Source organism: Poecile atricapillus, chromosome Z (genome assembly GCF_030490865.1).
Source record: "Poecile atricapillus isolate bPoeAtr1 chromosome Z, bPoeAtr1.hap1, whole genome shotgun sequence".
Classification (NCBI taxonomy): Eukaryota; Metazoa; Chordata; class Aves; order Passeriformes; family Paridae; genus Poecile; species Poecile atricapillus.
In genome coordinates, this window is record NC_081289.1 from 38,360,167 (window position 1) to 38,381,709 (window position 21,543).

The following is a 21,543-nucleotide window of genomic DNA, read 5'->3' on the forward strand; positions in this document are numbered from 1 at the left end:
GATCTTTGCAAAACAGCCAAGGTCAAGACTGTGGCTGAAGACCTGATTCCTGAATTCAGGATGTCTAGGGTTCAGATATATTCAGTTTGCATAGCAATGAAATTAGATCTCCTGTAACAGAGTACTATCACACAGCACTTTCTCCTCCAGCCCACCTGTGCTTCTGTGCAGACAAAAACTGTGATCAGCTGAAGTGCAGATCAAGTAAAACCTGACCCTGTGATCAGGACACTCAACTGTGAACAGACAGACCCTGCTTCCTGGAAACTGCATATATTTTACATGAGACTTCCACCAGATAATAACACCAAAAACCCAGAGAGCAAAGGCCAGGGCACTGAGCATTTCCTGGGCATCTCCTCCAAGTGCTCTATCTGCATGGTTTCATTCAGGCTCTTTCTTGTCTGCTCTGAAGTTTCTCCTGCTGGGATTTTGATGAGTTCTAAGATGGAAGTGAACTGCTAGTACTGGCTGTTCTCAGCTTGGTGCTTAAATTGTTAAGAAGAAAAGGCAGTACTCAGATATTAATAACATGCTTTGGTGGAAAGACCCCTGACTATTTCTAGGACCTTCAGAAACACTGTCAAAGGAAGAGTGGTGAAATCAGGATGCTCCAAATCAGAATAATGCCAGGAAGCTGATGTTGCTGCCATACAAGTTTCTTTTTGGTAACTAATACTTAGTTTAAAATGCCCAGCCTTTCAATGATTTTACTTTGCTTTATAAAAATTATAGAGAAAAAACCCAACCCACAATTATTCCCAAAACAAAAGGGTATCCAGAAATGCCAATTATGCTCATTCCAATTGTCAGTGTGCAGTACAAAGTATTTCAGCATTATAAGAGTACTTCAATTATTTCATAAGCTATTTGATTTAGAAATCAACTAACCAGTATAATAGTATACTATTCATGCCAAGAGAGAAAATTCAAATAAGAACAAAGCCAAGACATTTCAAATAAGATGGAAATAGCTGCCAGAAGACTCCACATCAATACAAAACAAAAATCCACTAAGCTTAGTTTCATCCATTCATTGTGAATTAGTCCAGGAAAGGAAATAAAGCAGAGTGGAAGGAAGGACAGGACAGTGTGCAGACAGGAACAAAGTACAATGACATACACTAGCACTGACACGTAGTAGTTATGATTCAGAAAAACACATACTGAAGGTTTAGAGGCAAGACAACAGACTGATGACTTTTTATAGGACTGATTAACTAAGATTTTAAGGGAAAATAGTTGTTTCATTTGTATCTCAACTAATGATTAAAATATTTATCAGCAGCAACAGGGTGGTTGAACCAGTGAAACTGCTTGTAGCTTAACTGATTATCTTACAATGTAATTCCTCTCTTCCTGTCACATTTTGTTATGAGTCAATTGTGTTTAGTCATTTTAGTGCTTACAGTGTTAGGAGCGGTCACCATGTGGAAATGCACACTGTAATAATATAACAATGCACTGGTAATAAAAAAGAAGAGAGTAGTAAGAAAAAAAAAAAATCAAGATTAGACTAAAAAGTCAGGTGGTGGAATTTTTAATTTCCACAGGACTGTATCTTTCTTCTCAGTATTCTATATTAGGGATTTTTACAGAGGAGTTTTATGTGTTTCTATGATAGGGATTTCTCAGCTTCCTAGTATTCACATCTCTTGCTTTGCTTAGTTTTAACCTGCTATTATCAGCTTCCTCCTAGGGCAACATGAAATAACTCCACTCTCTTCTTGATGTTTACATCTATATTCATAATAACTGAGTTTACAAGCACTCAAATAACAGAAATGGAACTTTCAGGAACAAACGGGATTATGGACATATACACAGGATTACAGAAACAGAAAACAAGTTGAACTTCTTTGTAAAGACTGTCAAAATTTTAATATCTCAAGCAGAAACTCATTTATAGAAGCAACAGGAAAAAAGACTGCATGTGTTGGTATAAATAGTCCTACTGAGAGAAATGTGTATTTTTAAGTAATATAACAGTGATTTAAGAGAATGAACACTTTTTTTATTTATTTTTCTGTTCAGAGGAAGGAGATCTAAGTCATGATATTGAGCCTTCTACTATTACAGTGAAGCACTTCACATAATCCTTTTCATAGATTATTACTCTACTTCATTTTGAAATAGGTAATTTGCTGCCCCCCAATATTTAAATTTGAAAGCTATTCAGTAACTCCATTTCTCCTACAGTTCTAATTTCTAACCCTGATTTTTTTTTTAGGATAATTTTTTGTGGAATTTTCTTTCTTAGAACAGTCCAAGCTTTTCTTCTTCCCCAATGCTCTTTCCTCCCCATCATGTATTCATAAAGAGAAATTATATCCCCTCTCAACTTCTGATTCACTTGGCTAGACATGCTCTTATGAAATAAACAAGATAAATTGACCATTCTCCTGACCTTCCCAGCAGTCCTTTAGTTGTATTCCAGTGTGTGTACTGTTAAGGCTAGGAATGAGGAAAACATTCCATATAACACCTTATCAACACCACAGATAGGGAAGTTTTCATGCCATTATTTTCACTAAACACTGGGATCACATTTGGCTTTTCATCCCTCTTAGAGCTCATATTCATCTTATGATCAACAGGTATAATTTTCTCTTCTTTTATTTTCTGATGAAGCAGCTAATATATTACAAATACAGGGTCACTTTGCCCCATTTCATGTTACTTCATGGACCTTAGAGGCTCTCTTCATGGTGTTTTGATCCTCCTTTGATGACGCATTTCAACTTTTTGATCTCCAAATGCCACTGGCAAAAACCTTCTGGTGTCTTAGTCATTAGTGGGAATGTTAAATGAGATCCACCCTCAAACCTATCTTACAGCAAGTCTTCAAGCAATCTGCTTCAAACCCTAATTTGAGATTTCTTCATTAATGTTCCTTACACATCTTTTTAATCATGTACTAATTTTAACTTTCTCTGTCGTAATAAATACTTCCTCAGATGACTATTGGCTTTTTGTGATCTATTATATATCCTTCAGTAAAGGGGCAAATGTCTAGTCAAGACAAGAAGGTATAACCTACCTTGGTAAATCCATGTAACTTTCTTGCTCATCATTCAATTACCTCCACATTCACTCTTCTGAAGTACTTCATAGAGCATTTTATAAAGTTTTATAGCTCCTTGAATTATTTTTTTTTCTTAAAATATTTGTAAAACACTCATCACTTTTTGTTCATCCAGTGCCATTCCTGGTTTGATAGTCAGCAAAACTAAAGGCCTGTGGTTTTATATATGCTAGGCTTGCCCCCTGCCTCCCCCCCACCCCATTCTGTACCTTATGAACAAAAGATTCCAGTCCATTTACTGAGAATACAGTCCTTTGTGCCTCTTGGGTATGGTAATTTCCACTTTACACACTCATTCCGGTTATTTAGTCACTTGGCCTTTGGCCTTTTGTTCAACATCCTTACTGAAAACTGACTCAAAGTATTCACTGAGTTGTGAGGTCACACTGCCTTTACCTTTAATCTGGATGCTACAGTCACAGTGTAATGATCTCCCATCTTTCTCCTCTCTCTTTTCATGTGACTAAAGAACCTACCACAATTTCTCCTATGTTCCTGAAAAATGCTTAATCAGCTTCACTTTAGGAATGTCACTTATTCACAGTACTTCCTGACTTTTAAAATGGACTTTCAGTACTGCCTGGCTCAAGTTCTTTGCATATCTAGATATCTCTTTCAAACATTCATATTATTTTGTTAAGGCACAAACCTTTTGCTCTTCTTTTTTTTTTTTTGGGGGGGGGGTGGGACAGGGGGGTGGAAAGGGGAGGGAGAGTAAAAGTTCTAAATCCTTCAGTTTTGACTAAAAAAATCAGAAGTTCTCCAGCCCTCAAGCCTAACCAATCTTGTTGGGAAGCTTCCTTAATTCCTCAGAATTTGCATTACTTATTCATTATTAATATTATTATTAATTATTATTAATTTAAAAATAAAAGCTGGTAGAAGGCTACATTTCATTTAAATTGTATCAATGTGAGACCACATCTGCTAACAGTTCTACATTGTCTTCACAATTTAACAGAATCAAACATAAAAAAATTCTTTTTGCTGGCTCACTGGTACTGTGGTAAAAAACACTGCTCTCATTTCTGAGACTGTTGGGATCTACCTTTGTTAGAAATGTTTGTTCTCAAATTTGTAACTAAGGACTGGTCTTCCATATTGACACACATTTCAGAAGTATTTTTCTCTCTAACAACTCTAAAGATCCTACATTCTACATTAAAATCTGTATGTCTTCATAATCCCATTTTCATGTAAGTGATACTGATCCAAAAAAAATTATTTTATCTATCCTCTTTGCCATCCATATTAGTATCTACTGAACCCTTCAGTCTTTGGGCCAGTTGTATTAATTACTCTACCATACTTTTGTTAAGCAAACAGCACCTGGTTCCAAAGTCTCAAGTAATTCCAGATTTTTCACATTTAGGCTTAAGCCCTTGAGCTGTGACTGGTAGAGCCGTCAGTTCCAGGCTACGCTAACTATGGCCCTTTTACTATCTATACAATTTACCTCAAAGTTCACATAAATATTTGCTTTCCTTACATTTGCTACTTCATTCTGTCAAAATGACAGCCCTTTTTCATCTAATAGTCATTTTTCTACATAAAAATAGGTTACAGGATCACATGATTCTTTCCCTCACTTTGTATTAAAGTAATTATTCATGCCAAAGCCAGAACTCTAGTCTATCCACAGTGAAGGGACCCATTTCTATGAATGCAGTCTAGGCTTGTATAATTGTTAATTCTGAATGTATCACACTCATTACATAAATCTCAGCTGATATCACCTAGACATTTTTGTATGAGCTACATCTGATAAAATCTATTCCTATGATGCTGCACTTAAATGAGATGAAGAAAACAAAACAGCAAGTTTTAGCAACTTCTGCTCACACTCTACCAGGAGTAGAGTTTGATATTTTATCAACAATTTATATCTCTGTGATAGATTGACATTTAAGAAAACAAAGAGAAACACCTAAAGAAGTTAAAACTGCTGGAGGCTGGTGGGAGTTTTTCTCCCAGCCAACAGCTGGCCATTTCTAAGAATTGACAGCAGTTTTAACCATTGAAAAGTGAGATCAACCTGTGAACTCCACCTTAAGACCTAAGCCTGGGAATTTCTTTGTCTCTTTATTTCCTGGCTGTGAAAGGTACCAGAGCTCCAGCTGGCCTCCCGTTCCCTGCCCAGGCCATGCAGCCCAGGCAGGGGCTGGGCTGGGCCCAGCGGCTCCCGGCCGGGAGATGGGGCCTGCGGGGCTTGCCCCGGGCTCTGGCCGGGCCAGGCTGGTCCCTGGCTCGGCTGCAGTTTTTGCTGTGACTGAATTCACCAGAGACTGCCGAGTAAAGAGAGAGAAAGCCATTGACCTGTGGCAGGCTGAGACAGTGACCACACTCTCCAGAGCAGCCATGAAGAATCTTCCATCACAGACAGCCCCAGCTGCTGCTCTGGCAGAGATCACAGAACCATCTACAAAACCTGGGCAAGATTTTAACCTTTTCATTACCCAGATGAGACTTGCAGATTAATCCTTTTATCCAGAGAGAGAAAAAGAGAGTAATCAACAGGTAAAGAGACTTCATAAACTATCAGAGACAGTAAAGAAAAGAATTAAGCTTCAGAAGAGGTAGAGAATAACGAGATGCTTTAATTAAGCTGAAGATTTTTCTGTTAAAGCTATGGAAATAGGCAATAGTGTCCTGAAAAAACTCCTTTAAATTCATGACAGAGTACATTGGGAGGAATAGAGTGTTCAAAGTGTGGATTTTGAGCAAAAGGTGGAGTAATTGTGATACAGTGAGGTGCTGGCACCGAGTGAGGCGAAGTAATAGTTGAAGATTTGAAGCCTTGAGAGGCAATGAGAAAATTTCTGTTTCCAGAGAAGTTCACAGAGACAGATGAAGACTTTTGCCTTTGAATAACTCATCCTAAAAATGTCATCCCTAGACTCATTGACCCATACACACCTCAGAGTGATGTGAAATGAGAGGAGACAACTGATGGCAGATTTCTGGGCAGCTAGCATCGGAAAAATAGAAAGCTATAACAGAAATAGTTTTCTTGTGAAAAACTCCATAGATTAGCAGAAGAAGACTTCTGTTTCTCTACAAAGGCTGATGAAAAGACTCTACCAAGAATTGGGACTGTTTTAAACACCAAAGTTCCAAGTTTTTTTGTCTCTATGTTATCATGTGAACAAGGAAATGGTTGAGTAGTGGGGGATAAAGGAGTTTTCTGGAAGTTTATTCTGGTGTTCTTATTCTTGTAGTTTTGTTAATAAACTTTCTTTGTTCCTTTTAAGTTTTAAGCCTGTTTTGCTCTTGTTCTAATCCATATCTCACAGCAAGAAATAAGTAAGTTTTCTAGTTATTTTTTTAGTTACTGCTTTAAAACCACGACAATCTCCCAGTGCCTATTTCCACAAACAAAAGCACAACAGTCCTTTCTATCAAGCCATTAAATCAACCTTAGTGTAGAAAAGTTTTGCAAAAAGGTAATTGTAAATGCAATATGATGGTGTGACTCAAACCTCTTTTAATCATTGAATTTGTTGATTGCAACATGGAGAAAGAGTTACAGTGGAGACAAGTATGGAGTCTAACTTTGACAGAGGAAGAGGGAAAACATTCCTTTTAAAGGAAATACCAGTTAAATATAACATGAAAGTGAACCTAATTCCATATGCTTGCTTTAATGTGGTACATCAAAAGTGTTAATGGAGAGCAAGTTGACTGTATATAAAATATATATTTACTGGCTACTCCTCTGAGAACAGGTTTTGAGCTGTGGTTTTGGTTTTTTCTGAAGTTGCTTTTATATTCCAGAGGATTTCAAAATACAGCTCTGAGTGACTGTTTCACCCCCCTGAGATAGGAAGACTATGTGGGCTAGGAATTGACATGTTTCTGGTTTCCCCCTCTAACCTCTGTGTTTTAAACTGTTTACATTTCATGGTTGTGCATCTCTTGGCTAACAATGTTTGGGGATGAACTCTGTTTTGCATTTGTGTGAATAAGAATGCAACCAATCCTTCTGGAAAAAGTATATTCAAACCAACTCTCATTTTAGAAGCTGCCACATAAATGAATCACATGTGAGAAAGCAGGGATGTGCTCTACACTTTTCTAAGGACCTCTTCCCTTCTATTAAGCCTAAAGTATTAGAACTCTACCCAAAGAACAAGAAGGAAGACCTTCCCTAAGAAGCAAATGCTTGAAGTTGTACTGCAGAAACTTAAAGGAATATTTGGTCTAGGATGTAGTTTGTAATCTGACCTGAATATTGGTTTGCCTTATGATATTTACTTCAATTCCATGTTCATGGAACGGTGCTTAATTTTCTTGCAGGCTCAGGTTAGAATCTCTTCAAGTGCAGTAACTCTGACTGTGTGGCCTGAAATGAACTGCTGAGTATTGAGTGCAGCTTTTTCATAGTTTACTTGTTCTGCTCCAATTACACACCAATCACTTTAAAGCTATTATTCTTTATATTACATTTTTTCATAATTCTCCTTCCATCTCATGCTTCATCCAAAATGTACATCTAGTGCTTTTAAGGCTTAAACTAACTGAGACACACATAGCTTGACTTTAAGGCGCTTAGTCCTACATTAGCTTCCTATTTTGCATTTAAAAAAAAAATTAACTGAGTTCAGTTAGGCAAATCTCAAGGGCAGAGGTTTTTGCCTTCTTCTTTTGCAGTTAGTGGAGTGTAAAATTCCTTAAGCTCATCAGCCAACACACTGACACTAGGAAACTGGGGGAGAAAACACAACATTTTGCCTTTCTGAACTGGAAGCTGAAATTCCCCCAGGAAGACATATTTTGGAAAGATTTAAAGGAATTAATTCTTGGCTGCTATGAGGACTTCGACAGCTTGCACAGAGCATCTCTTTAAGAGAAACAGCAGTTGCAGAAAGAATAACTGAAGGGACAGCCTTGAGAGCTGACATAATTTTCATGCATTTCTGCTTGAAATTTCTGCTGTATCATGTCAGGCTACAAGCTTTGCTACAAACTCCAGGCTTCCTTTTCACTACCCATCAGACTTGAAAAAGCTCATCTTTCAATTAACTTTGAGCTTGTATGCAATTCATGTATGAAATCTAAAATCCTATTTAGAACTTAAATCTTATTAAAGAGAACAGCTTATACTGGAAACTAGACAAAAAAAACAAAATGAAGCCTGTTAATAGCAACAAATAAAAATAAGCAAAAATCTTAGTAGAAGCAACTAAAGATCTCGCTTACATTGAATTAAATACTGATGGAATCCAGCAGATTGAGAAAGCTGGAACTTTAATTTTTCCAGAATGAAAGCTCTAATTAGGTAGCAGCCTAATTTGAAATTAGACTCAACTATTATTGCGCATAAATTATTCCTGTCTGTCATTTTAAGCCAAGAAAGCAGCATGTGGTCATTTTGCATGCATGATACTGGGACATAGAACAAGGGTAGAAAGACTTTTCCAGTACCAACAGAGGACTGTGAAAGGCAGTGTACAAGACTCAGCATATTTCTATTTGGGAAAAGGTTATTGCAAATGAATGCATGTAGAAGAGAGAATGAATTATGGCAGGGGCTAAAGAGCACTGAAATTATATGGACTTGGCAAGGCACTTTAACTCACTTTTCGACTCAATAAATCAAACCCCACTTTTTATCACCAGCTACACATAAAATTGGAGAATTATTTTCAGAATATTTATACCTAACTTTGAAAGGCTTTCACCCCACATCTCCAATTTTTCTGTAACATGGTCACAGTCCTTCCAGCTGAACAACTTTGTGTATGTTTCTCAACTGGGTTGGTTTGGATATTTTTTTGATAGCTTACTGCCTTTATTTCATATGTTGCTCTTCACTGCCTGGTCAGAATGCATAGCTTATTTTAGAGCAACAATCAATTTGTTAGAATGATGCAGGACATAGAAACACTCTTTAAAACTTGACCAGATTTCAATCTAAAACCATTGCATGCCATTCAAGTGGCTGGCTGAGAATTATGGGCTTCCTTTGATACATTAACCTGTGCAAGGATACCCATTGTACTCATTTCTGTAACAGATACGTGGGGGATGAAGGCGCTTTCCAATTATTTTCATGTAAACAACTGGCAATTCTGATAAAATCCGGTAGGTGGCAGATACCACATGCAATACAGTAAAGTTTAAGAATTGCAAAAAGGCCCTCTGAAAAACACTAATGGTAGTTAAGAAAAATTAACCTGTCCTCGTACATAATTTTTAATTATATGAAGTTCCGATGTAGGAATCTCAATTTAATTAACATGCAAGGCTGAAACACAAACCTAGAAGCTCTTTCAAACAACGGGAACTGGTTTTATTTTTGTTTTTGGGTTTTTTTTTTTTTGTTTTGTTTTTTATTTTCTTAAAAAACAATGGTTTTCAGTACAAGGCACAATTCACTATGTGCTTTCTCAGGACCAAAAAAAAATTATGTAAAAATATTTGATGGTATAATGATTTTATAAAACCTGGTGTTAATTTTCAGGATTTTGTAACATTTGTCAAAAGATAATGAAACACAGAAAATTGTTAAGAAAACCCCTGAAATTTAATTTGAATTATGAATTCACTTACTTTGAAGGGTCTAAAAGCATTAAGTTTATCTTTAATATTTGTAAAGCTGGCTCTGTAAAAAGAGGTACTCAATCTTATGGAACATGCCAAAATGGAATATCTATCACATTTTTTTTTTTCATTTAAAATGAATACACAGGTATTCTTTAATAGCTGGAAATGTAAACTGGGCTAACGTGGGCAGAAGTAACTGATGAAATAAAAAGGGGAAGGTCACAGACTGTAACTGAATTGTCCAGCCATGACTCATGACATTAACTGAGTTTTTAATTGTCTGTGTGTGATAAGACTTCATAATTCTCAAATCCCCCTTGACTCTCCATACCACCTGTCCACATTCCCAACTGGAAAGACAGAATGAAGCCACTTTTTCTACATTTTTAGAACCTTCCAAAACCACTTATGAATCCTGAATTTATGGCTGCATCTCTAAGTACCAGGCTCTATAATAAATTGTTTCTTAGCTTCTATTAATTTGAACAAAATTATTCTTGAGGAAAAAATATCTAACTAATCAGTAGTAGGAAAACAGGGTTTTTACCTTTTTTCAGCTGATGTAGTTTATAGGCTTGTATTTACACTAATCAAGTTATTCCAGCTTAAAGTACCCTAATGAGCTTCTTGTTCTTCAGCAGAGGAAGACTGCCCTTTAATCTATGAATTTACATAGATCAGATTATGTGTTAGGTTTCCAATACTGTCTTCATCAAGACTCTTCAAAGATATGCTTTTATGTATCAGAATACAAAATTCATAACTCTTAACAGGGCTTGAAATCAGAAATTATGTGCTACTGTCTAGAAGCTCACCTCTGAGTCTATTTATGAAATAGAGACATTTTTGCAGGTACAGGTGATGAAAAACTAAAATACATTAAAATTCCTTGAGCCTAAGGGTTTTTGAGGGGGAGACCTAAAAATAATTGTCTGAATTCTCTTTTTTTTGCCTTCTTTCTGCTTCTAAATATTCTTTCAGACCTATATAAAACTATTTTTAAAGAAACAACTTTTCCAGTTTCAAGAACAGAGCTTTTGATGTTTCTAAGCTGCTAGAGGCTAAAAAAGTCAAATTTGAATAAAGCATGTGTTTTTCCTTGGTGAGAAATACAATGATACGATCATTTGCTCAGCAAACAGAAGTCAATGATAAATCTCATTCATTTTTAATAAGCAAGATTCCTTATTTTCAACACGACTAAAATAATTAGCCCAGAAACAAAGTAACGTAACATCTTCTGGGGTACTAATATTTCATAAACATCTAGTGTTGCAAGCAAAAAAAAAAAAATTTAATAAATAGGAGTACTGAAGAAATATAATCAAAATTGCTTAAGAAATTATGAAAACTAAGAAGGTCTTCACTTTTGATCAGTTCAAAGGGATCAAAAGAGAACAATGGCTTAGGTTTCATCAACAGCATCTTGTAGTTTCGGTGATGAACAGAGATGACAAACCTATCATTTTATGCCCAGATCAGTTCTTTCCCTATGTTTTCTCCTCTCTGAAAGTCCAAACTATATTGACAATTTATACCAACTGACATAATTGTATGTGTTGTGAGGATACCTGGCACAATTGTTATTTTATACACAGTAAACAGTTGGCAAGATAATAATTAATTTTCAGTTGATAACAGCTTGGAGTTCCTCCCAGCAAAAAGGGAAGAAGTGACAATCAGAATTAAATTACTGTTCTCTGAGCCTTACATCTCCTCTCTGTCTCTCTTGTGAGATGGGAAAGAAATGACATATAAATTTTTTTTTAGGTAAATGTCTACAATGAGAGTTATTCCTTTGAAAATGTAGCACACAGCTCATTACCTCTAAGTGACATCAATCTCAGACGCCACATGTGAGAATATACTTTCCCAAGGTCAAACTCTTTGTAACATTTTCTGCCAAACTGCATCTCAGGCTGATAGCTGCATATGCTCCTTCTAAAATAAAGGAATTAATTAAAATATCGCAAGCTTCTGTCTGCTCTTGCTACAGTAATCCTCAAGCTGTCTGACTGAAAAGGGGAACTACAAGCTACTCAAAATACATGCTAGGTGATAGAAATGCAAGATACAAATGTTAAAGGCGTGTTCTGATTGCCAGCATTACGTGATACAGGCACCCACCACCGAGGCCAAGAACTAAGGGGCCTGGCACCACAGACCCCATGAGAAGGAGCTACTCCTGAGGCACTGCTCCTCAGGGACATGTGGACTCTCCCCATGCCACCAGGAGCTCGAAGATAAAGGGACTATGACCCAAGGCATCTGTGTACAGAAAGATTCTCATTATGCTTCGTTTTGAAAAACGAGTACAGGCTCTGGTGAAGTGATGCCTGTACAGCTAGATGTGGATTTTAGACATCTGATATTGTGGTGATCAAATTATGTCAAAGGAGTGTTGCACTATATCAGGAACAGTGAGAAGCACGACACTGACTCTCCTAGATGCCTTGTCCAAGACAGCTACAAGAGAGTGAAGTTTATTATCCTTGATCTTCATTTATAGACAGGTTCGAGAAGGTCCGAGAGGTGAAACTCCCATTGGTCATTAAAGCAACACATCGCCATCATTGGTTAAGTGGAACACCACCCCTTGGCTGTTTCCTAAACGCCACCTGCAAAGACTGCTGTCCTTTACCAAGGACTGTTTGGATTTTTCTTTATGCTTTCTCAGGCCAGAGTGAGAACCTTGTGTGACTTAGCTTCACACAGGCTCTGTGCTCCCTGCCTGCTTTCAGCATCCATAAAAGAGTAGGAATCAAACAGCAGGGATGTGAAAAATTCTTGTTTCTGATCATCCTGGCTTGTTAACCAGATATGTTACCACAGCCAGTGTGGTTCCTGCACTGCATGGAGGCAGGTGGAAGTCATGCCACATTGTGCAGACCAAGTACAGCACCTGCATCCTATTATTTCTGTCCAGGATATGAAGGCACCTCTATGCCCTCTCAAAAGACACCACATAACTGTCTGAACCGAAAATTTATCATCAGTTTAAGGTACTGGTTAGTTCTGATACTATGGACAATGAATGATAAAATGTGTGAATTATGAGTGCACATGCAAGGGAGTGTGAGAGAGAAAAATTAGCAGGTGCATTAATTTCCACATTGCCTGTAATCATTCTAAATAAATGAAACAGAATTTATATGCTGATAATGTAATATGTAATTCATTACTGTGAAATAGATGCACAAAAAAAAAAAAACTAGTCTTAGGACTTTGAAAACAATAAATGCTGAATTATTTAAAAATATTTCTGAAATATCAACAAGAAGTATAGAAATAACACAGGCTAATTACCTGCAAAAATGCCATTTGAAAAAGTAGCTCTTTCATTGTAGATGAAACATCTTGGATAAAAACAAACAACAATAAAGAAAACCCCTGCATCTGTTCTGAAAATTAATGTGGTTGTAAAATACCCAAAATTCTCCTTTATCTTTCATGCTTTTCATGCCTGCTTCAGCATATTTGAAACACTGAAAAGGTTTGTGTATGTATAAGCTCTTACTTGGCAATACTTCTGATTAGTTTTATATACAGTAATCAAAACTAATTGCAACTGTTCCTAAACAACATTATTAAGGTATTTTTACAGGCTGTGGTGCCCTACATGTTTTAAGTGGCCTAGAAGAACAGAGAGAGATGTTTTTCTTGGCTTTAAGAGTCTCCATTGTGCTAACAGTAAGGGCATGATAACAGAGCTGGAAACAGTTTATTGGCTGAGAATAAGTCTAACTAAAAATGCTTTTTTTAGACATGGCCAAATTAGTCAGAATTTCAAGTCAGATTTGGCAAAGAATTCCGGCTGAATGAAAACCCAAGGGTAGGTTTTCGATTTTTTAAAAGTAATTTTCTAAACAAAAGATTTCAACCTTTTTTTCTGGAAAAGGATTTTTATTTCAAGATTGACCTACTTTTAAAAAACATACAAGAAATATTGTTGAATAGAGATCCATTTTTTCAACTAAAAATTCTTTTTTTACAATGCAGCCTCCATACCTAGATACTCATATATTTTACTATGCTATATAGAAACACCCTTTCAATGGCTGACAGTACAGGAAGAGAAGACAAAAGATCTGCTTGCACATTGTTTTGTGCATTGCATATTGCCATAAACCTTGTTGATATTATGATTTTATTTTCTTCCTCCAAATGTAGCAAATTTTGCTCTCCAGTACAGTTCTCTGTTCCAGTCCAATCCTTATTGAAGTCTTTGATTTACTACTATGTCAATAATATGGGTATATATTGTTATTAAAAAAAAAGTGATGACTCCTTATGGTCAGAGATAAATGTTGTTGCTGCTTACATTAACCTTTATTATGCCTATATAAATCAATGGTTTCCAGCATAAGCTTTCCAGAGATGAAGTTAAATATAATCCTGTTTATATAGCTATGTGATGAATTTTACTTGAGAAGCACACTGTTTTTATTAAGTCTGGAATTAAGATAGAAACTAAAAAAGTAAGAAATTCCTGAAAAAAGATTAAATATAGTGCCTGTTTTCAAGCTAAATACAATGGATCTCTTTTAGAAAAGGGCAGGCTCTTGAATGCCAACTGACACATGGTTTGTTTAACTCAAATTTCTATTTACATCTCAAAATCAAGGCCAATTTTGACTGCTGTAGTTTACTTTGAGCTCCTGTTAATGAGGAAAATTCACACCTGACATGCACAAATGCCTTCTAACAGCTTCCAAACATGTTCAAAAAATATTTTTTCTGGTTTTACCAAAGGCCCTACTAATAAAAAATATTGTAGTTACAAAGTCAAACACTAAAAACTTTAGGAAATGTCAAAATAATGCCTATTTGTCCCACCTTAATTCACCCAGATTATGTGTCCTTCTAGGAATTAATGCATTGTTGTGCTTTAGAGCCAGATCTTCCAAACCATAAGTTATAGGCACAGTACTCATTACCAGGATGTGTTCTCACTAGCAAACCCCAAAACACAGACATTATCACAAGGACAAAACCAGCACTTTTATACAAGCCTAAGTTAATTGAGCGTCGCATAACAGGACAACCACAAAATTGTGAAATCTCTACCCACAGAACAACTTTCCAGAGTGAGAAGGAAGGAATCTCACTTCACAACATATATGCATGTCCTGACTGTTCTTTCTTAGGGAGTTTAGAACTGCTTGCCAGAGTTTCTTCCCTGTTTCTATTTGTATGGGTTGATGCATACCAGAGGTGTGCCTGTGTCAGATTTCATGCACCTCTTTCTGCATTGAATTGCATTCTGGGATACTATTAAATCAAAAGAACTATAAAATTGAAAACAGAGCTTTTATGAATGACAGGTATTTATGAGACTGCAAAAATAGCTATATATATATTGATGCTCTGTAGAACAGTAGAGAGATTCAATGTGCCCTGTCTCAGTCTTCTGGTCCTGTTCATTGTCGACCACAGGTAATTCTGTGTGCACATAGCTCCACAACAGAGCTCCGTCCTCAGGTTTGGGATCTTCATCCTCCCATCTCACACTTCAAAGAGAAATGTGCTTGGGTCTTCAAGTTAATTTTTAATGCAATTATTCTAAGAAAAAAAAATGTTCAAAAGATATGTAAGTAGTTTCACTGACACTCCTAGGTTTAAATTTATAATTATGCATTCTGTGTTCTTGTAGCTTTATGGCTCCTGTATTTAACATGTATTTTATTATATCAATAATAAGGTTAAAATCACACTTGAAACTGTTCACTGAAAACAACCAAATAATAGATGATAATAAAACACACAGATTCCTTCATAGTGGCATATATCTTTCTTAAATAAAAACAACTCTTAAAAGTTTCTTGGTTTTTTCTTGGTTTTCTATAAATTAAAAAAAATAAGTGAAGATATTAGGTATAACTAATAGGTGGTAACTGTGAGTATGCAGTTTAATGAAGCTTTTGAATGCGAAGATATTCTTTCTGGGTTTCCTTATTAATGGGGCTAAATTTAAATAAGTATTACCATCTTTCAAGAAACAACAACATTCTTCATTCATAATTGGTTCATTCATTAATTATGGTTCAAGGGAACAATAATTAAGAAAAATCACTCCACTTTCTTACTGCTGAATTAGGAGCTACTTCAAAACCATTGGGACATAAAGTTTATGAAACATCTACCTCCCTTAATACATATTACTCTCATGTGTTATTTTTATTCCTCCAATGGCTAATAGCACTATTTGTCTTCCCAGAAATCAGAAGCAGCATATGTGATAAGTAAATACAATGTAAGAAAAGCTTCACATGGAAGCTAGAGGTACATTTATATCACTTTTAGTTGGTCCATGGAGCGTGGCATTCTGTGTGAGCTAGCAAACATAATGCCATGGTGGTCGTGCTGGTGTACTGTTTGCTTCTGTTGCAGAGAATTAAAAAAAAAAAATTTAAAAAAATTTAAAAATCTAGTACTCTTTTTTACAAGCACAATAAATTTATGGTACAACATACAACTCTATATAAGAAACCTACACAACAGATATTGGAATCGACAGTACTGGAAAAATACAATTTTATGAAAAATGTGCTTAGCACTTACCAGTGATATTTACTAATGTGATCTCTTTCAATGATTCAGAAGAAATTACTAAGGTGGCTATTAAGATCTACTGAATCATTCATGGAACATGTTAAGCACAATTCCCTGGTAATGCAAGCTGATTTGAACAGATTAAATTTTAAATTCAAAGTGCATGTGAGCTGTAAAAAGAAATTACTCAGTGTCAGTGGAGCTTAACTTTCTATAGAAAACACCAGAAGCTCATCCTTTATTTATTTTTACAATCTGGGGGAGGAGAGATGAGGAGGAGGAAAACAAACCAAGACTGTAAGAGAAAACTGATACACCAATAAGCTGGTGAAAGTGTTTTCATAATTAATTGTTGCTTACAGAATAAAATCCAGCCACATACAGAAATATATAAAAAAAATATATTGTCCTTCATATAAATACAAGGATATCCTTAGGTAGAAACTAAGCTTCTCAAACTTTTGTGAGAGAAAACATTTTATGTTATAGAGACCATTATAGAGTGCATGCATATTTAATATACTATCAACTATTCAATTTTTTTTTAAATCCTACTGTGTAACAAAGTATTGCATATTGTAGGTATATTTAATACACAAGGAAGACATTGTTATTTAATGGAGATGTCTCTGCAAGACAGAAAAAATACCAGCATAGTTTCTGAGCTATATTCATGTCTACCTGGTTAAGGCATCTTAAAGGAGAATAAGAAGAAAGGAAATTATAAGCTACTACATTTCTTATCCTGAGCATTCTATTCCTCTTTGAGGAATCTGAAGTTACTCTAGACATGTTGAATTAATTTGTGGCCTCACAATGTCCTACTTCAAAGATGTAAGGTATTGAATGCATCTATGCAATACCTTCAATATGCAGAATTCTTTGCCCTACAGTAACATTATTTCATAATTCCAGATAATACTCAGGAGTAAACACAAAGGTTCATACATTGATGAGTTAACACCTCCACAGTCTAAGAATTCATTTGCAAGAGGCTGTTATCAAAGTCTAGCATCAAAATCTTCCTGTGGGACATTTTGTCTCATTAGCAATATGTCTGGCACTTAAATTTATAATCGTCAGGTCAAACTATAGCATTAGCACCTATAAATTAAGCAATAAGCTCTCCCAAATCAATTAATTAATACTACTGGATAGCAACAGTAAATTACATGTTTCTAGTGCTGCCACACACTTTAGAGTGAAAATTTGTATGATTTTGTATCTTATTGTATTTAAAGGAGCAAGAATGAAGTATGGAGAATAATAACAGGCAGAAAAGAAAGCAAACAGGAATAACATACATAAAAGGCAAAATCCATTTTCTGTTAGCTCATAACTTGCTCTTGAAGGATGTACCTTGAAGATGTATACTCACACATTCCATGGAAAAAAAAATAAAAACAGAATAAAAAATATCACTGAGCATAATAGGTTGAAATCCTTAATTAGCCATTCAAATTTTAATCCATATTTTTACTTCTGATGCCCTTCAGAAGGGGTTGGGAGTTATTCAACAAGATCATGCAGCGAGAGTCCAGACACACAAAACAAGAATTGCAAAAGTTATAACAAGCATGGGACAGTGATTTGGCAGCTAAATTAGAGGCTGGAAGAAAAGCCTAGTGATTTATGTTCAGTCTTGATCAGAGTCAGACTGTGCTGATTGTATGAAAGAGGCAGCCTGGGCGAGCCCATTAGATTTATCTGCTTTTTGGTGCCGTGGCTCGCTGTGTCCTCCTGCTGTTTAGAAGCACTGTACAGTATCTAGAGCAATGCCATTCCTGCTCTTGGCTCTGCTTCTCTTGAGCCTTGCCACCAGTTTCTTTTCATCATGGGTCTGCCAAAGTCACCTGCAATGCTCTCATTTTCAGGTTCAATTTCTATCTTCTCTCTGGAGTCTCCTGCAAACCCTAATTTCCTAATTTGACCCTGACTTAGAATGCAAATTTTGGGACTACTGTACCAAAGGATGTTATCACCACATTGTCCAAGAGATAGATATCTCTATATATATATATATAGATATATATAGATATATATATAGATATATATAGATATATATATATATATGCACATAGGTATCAACTTTGATTCAGGATGTGACTATATTTTTTAGAATTGAAAAATAACAGAACCTGGGCATTTATTTATTTAGTCTTAGACAAGAAAATCAGTAGGTGTGCTAAGTGGCACTTATTCAACAAATGCCTGTTCATTAAAACTATCATTTTCATTATCAGTTAACTTTATTCTCCTTTTATTTACTGTTTTCCAGACCTTGTGTGTTTTAGCACTTATCCAAGCACCATTCTGCAGATTATACTGAAAATTGCTGATAAGAAATCCTCACTTTAGCTGACTGTATGTGTACATTAAAAATGCATTCTTACAAAATGCTGAGTAATCTCCTTCAGTCCCTACTGAACTGTTAGGATAATGAGATTCGCTAAACTCACCAGGCTTAATTAAGGAAAAAAAAAAAAAAAGTTCTGGCCTACAATGCTCTTTTTTTTCATCTCTGCTTTGTCATCATTGGAGTCCATGGCCACCTACTTGTGTCCTAGAGTACCTGCACAGGACATTTGGAATACATGGAAAGGTCATACAAGCAACTACACTTCAGGCATCTGCAATGCCAGAAAAAATACCTGTTACTTTTTTTCTCCTCATTCTTTGCATTCATATTGGCTGGCATTGACAAGATAACATGTCAAAAATATTTTATGCCAGGTATACATAAATTATGTGTTAGAAAATGCAGAGAGGGGAGCCTGGCTGAGCTCTCACTGTAGGACACAAAAATACAGACACTGGCAAAACAAAGCAGAGCACCTCTCTGCCTTGAGGTTTGTATTTGAATGCTACATCAAGTTGTAAATGAGTTTAATTCAATAAATATGTGTCATTCTCTTGAAGTATAAATGGTCACCTGATGAGAAAAGAAATAAAGTTAGGTGGACTTATACAGCTGACATCCCAAAAATTAAGTTATACATTTATGGATTAACTAATGCACTCTTCATAGAAGGAAAGACATTAGAGCAGCACTGCCTGAGTGAGATTTTTTATATTATAATAATGGGCTTGGAAGTGGAGAGAATCTTAGCCAGTTACCCATGTTTTGGAAGGACAGTTTCTTCATGGCCACATCTAGAATTGTAAAGCCACATTGAAGAGAACTCTCCACTATTTCATTACAACAACAATGACAATTACAACAACAAAAAGAAGGCTTAAGATGCTGATTTCTCAGTGTTTTCTGCTAGTACAACACTCAGCACTGTTCATGGCCTCAAACAAGGCTTCCCCACAGCACTGAAATATCCAGCACACAATTTCTCATATGTGGCACTAGGTAATAGTGAGAGATTGACCGTGATTTTGCTGTGTGAGAAGGGGAACATAGTCACCACTGACCATCAGTCACTGCCTCAGGAGGAAAAGGACCCACCTTGATAGCAAACTATGGGAGGTAACAGGACAGGATGTAAGAAGCAAGAAAAAATAAAGGACTACCAAATTAAGAATTCTAATGTATTATATGTATTATTAACTCACTTCTCCATTAATGAATGGAGAAGTGAGCTAATAATAAGCCAGAAGTTCCATCACATTTTAAGGATTCAAATATGGTGCCCCCAGCTCTGCTCTGACATGCTGAAATTGTTTTCTTCTTTAAATAAAAGGGGACAGAATTAGCAAGAAGATAAAATAAAGGCCAAGAAAATATAAATACAAAGTCACCAATATACAGCAGAGATGAAAAAGGGAGCAACTGTAAAAGTAAGATACACATGTGTATACATTTAAAAAGCAAATTCTTTCAAGAGAGAAACATTTAAAATTAACCATAAGTTGAACAGATCTAATGGATGTAAACATTATTTCCATGTCTGTCAATCATATTCCATCAGTGAAATAAAAACAATTCTCAATTAGATAAGGTAAAACATGGGCTAAGAAATATAAATATAAAATATTAGGACATCTCACAAGTCACACCCACTCCAACCTGAACATATTAAACCATTTGTGTTAGGGTCCTCATGACTAGGGACTATACCTTGATAAATAAATTGGAGCCAAGAAGAGAAAGACTGACCCAAGGATGAAGTATTCAATGGTCTGAGGACTGTAAGTGGCCTGGGGGCAAAACGCCTCCATACATCTTTCTTTAAAGAATCTGCTGCCAGTCCTGAAAGGAGTCTGAGAAGGTGTCCCCCTAGAAGAGGAAGGTAGCATAAACACGCTGCAGAGGAAAAGTCAGGAGACTCCCTGTGCCCATTTTCCACACAAAAGAGATTACTTGCCATAGAGGGAGCCAGAGGAAAGTTTATGCACACCTCCAAGTTTTCAAAATATGAACGATTTTATCCTAAATTCCACATAGTAACTTTTTCAGAGAACACAATAAATAAACACTGCACAAAACTTATGCTTGGCAATTCTGCTACTTAGTGGTTTAAGTATAAAATCCAGCCCTTTCATTAGCCTGCGCTGCCAACTCAATCTTCAAATGCTGTAGTTATGATCTCTATTATCAGATATAAGACTTGTAATTTTCCTTGCTTTTATTGTGACCTCAGCTTTCTAGTATTCCCTTCTCTTTTAAGTCAGCTTCTATCACAATACTGAGAGCTTATTTACAGCAAGGACTACTGTACTTTTCACATCACTCGTATTTTATTTTTAAATTCGAAGGCCATTAAAATGACACTCGTCTTCTATGGCTCAGGAACACATTCTAGCTAGGTCAAATGATCTCTTTTATCATACAAAGCAGACACTGTAGATAAATCAAGTCCTTCCTGTCTGTTTAAGATGCAGCTCACATTGACAGCTAAGCACTGATCTGGAGATCTAAAGATTTAGAAACCAGGCTTATGTTTTTGTCTCTCCCTCTCACAAAGTGAATTAGATATTAAGGTTTTAATCAGGTGTTTATTCAGTGCAACTGGATTGTTTGGCTTGGTGGAATGGAGGGTGCTTCTTCATGTTTTAAAAATTAGAAAAAGGCAAAAGGAAACAAGTTTTATGTATGATTTATGATTCATATTTCTTGAAGAATGCTGCTTTGAATCACTGGATGCTGGTTTTGTATGACTATGTATTGCCAAAACAGTTTCCAGAGTTGAAGAATAAACCTTGTTTTGAGGCACTATAAAATTTGTGTAAAAAAATTAATGGACTATGAACACTACTGGTGGCATGAGTAACTATTAAGACAGACAAAAAATCCTAAATTCAAAGACTCAAGATTTTATTTAAATGGTCTTTGACATTAACTGCAATTTGGTGAGTGTTCATTGAGTGGATTATCTTGGTCAGATTAAATAATTACAGGAAACCATATTAAA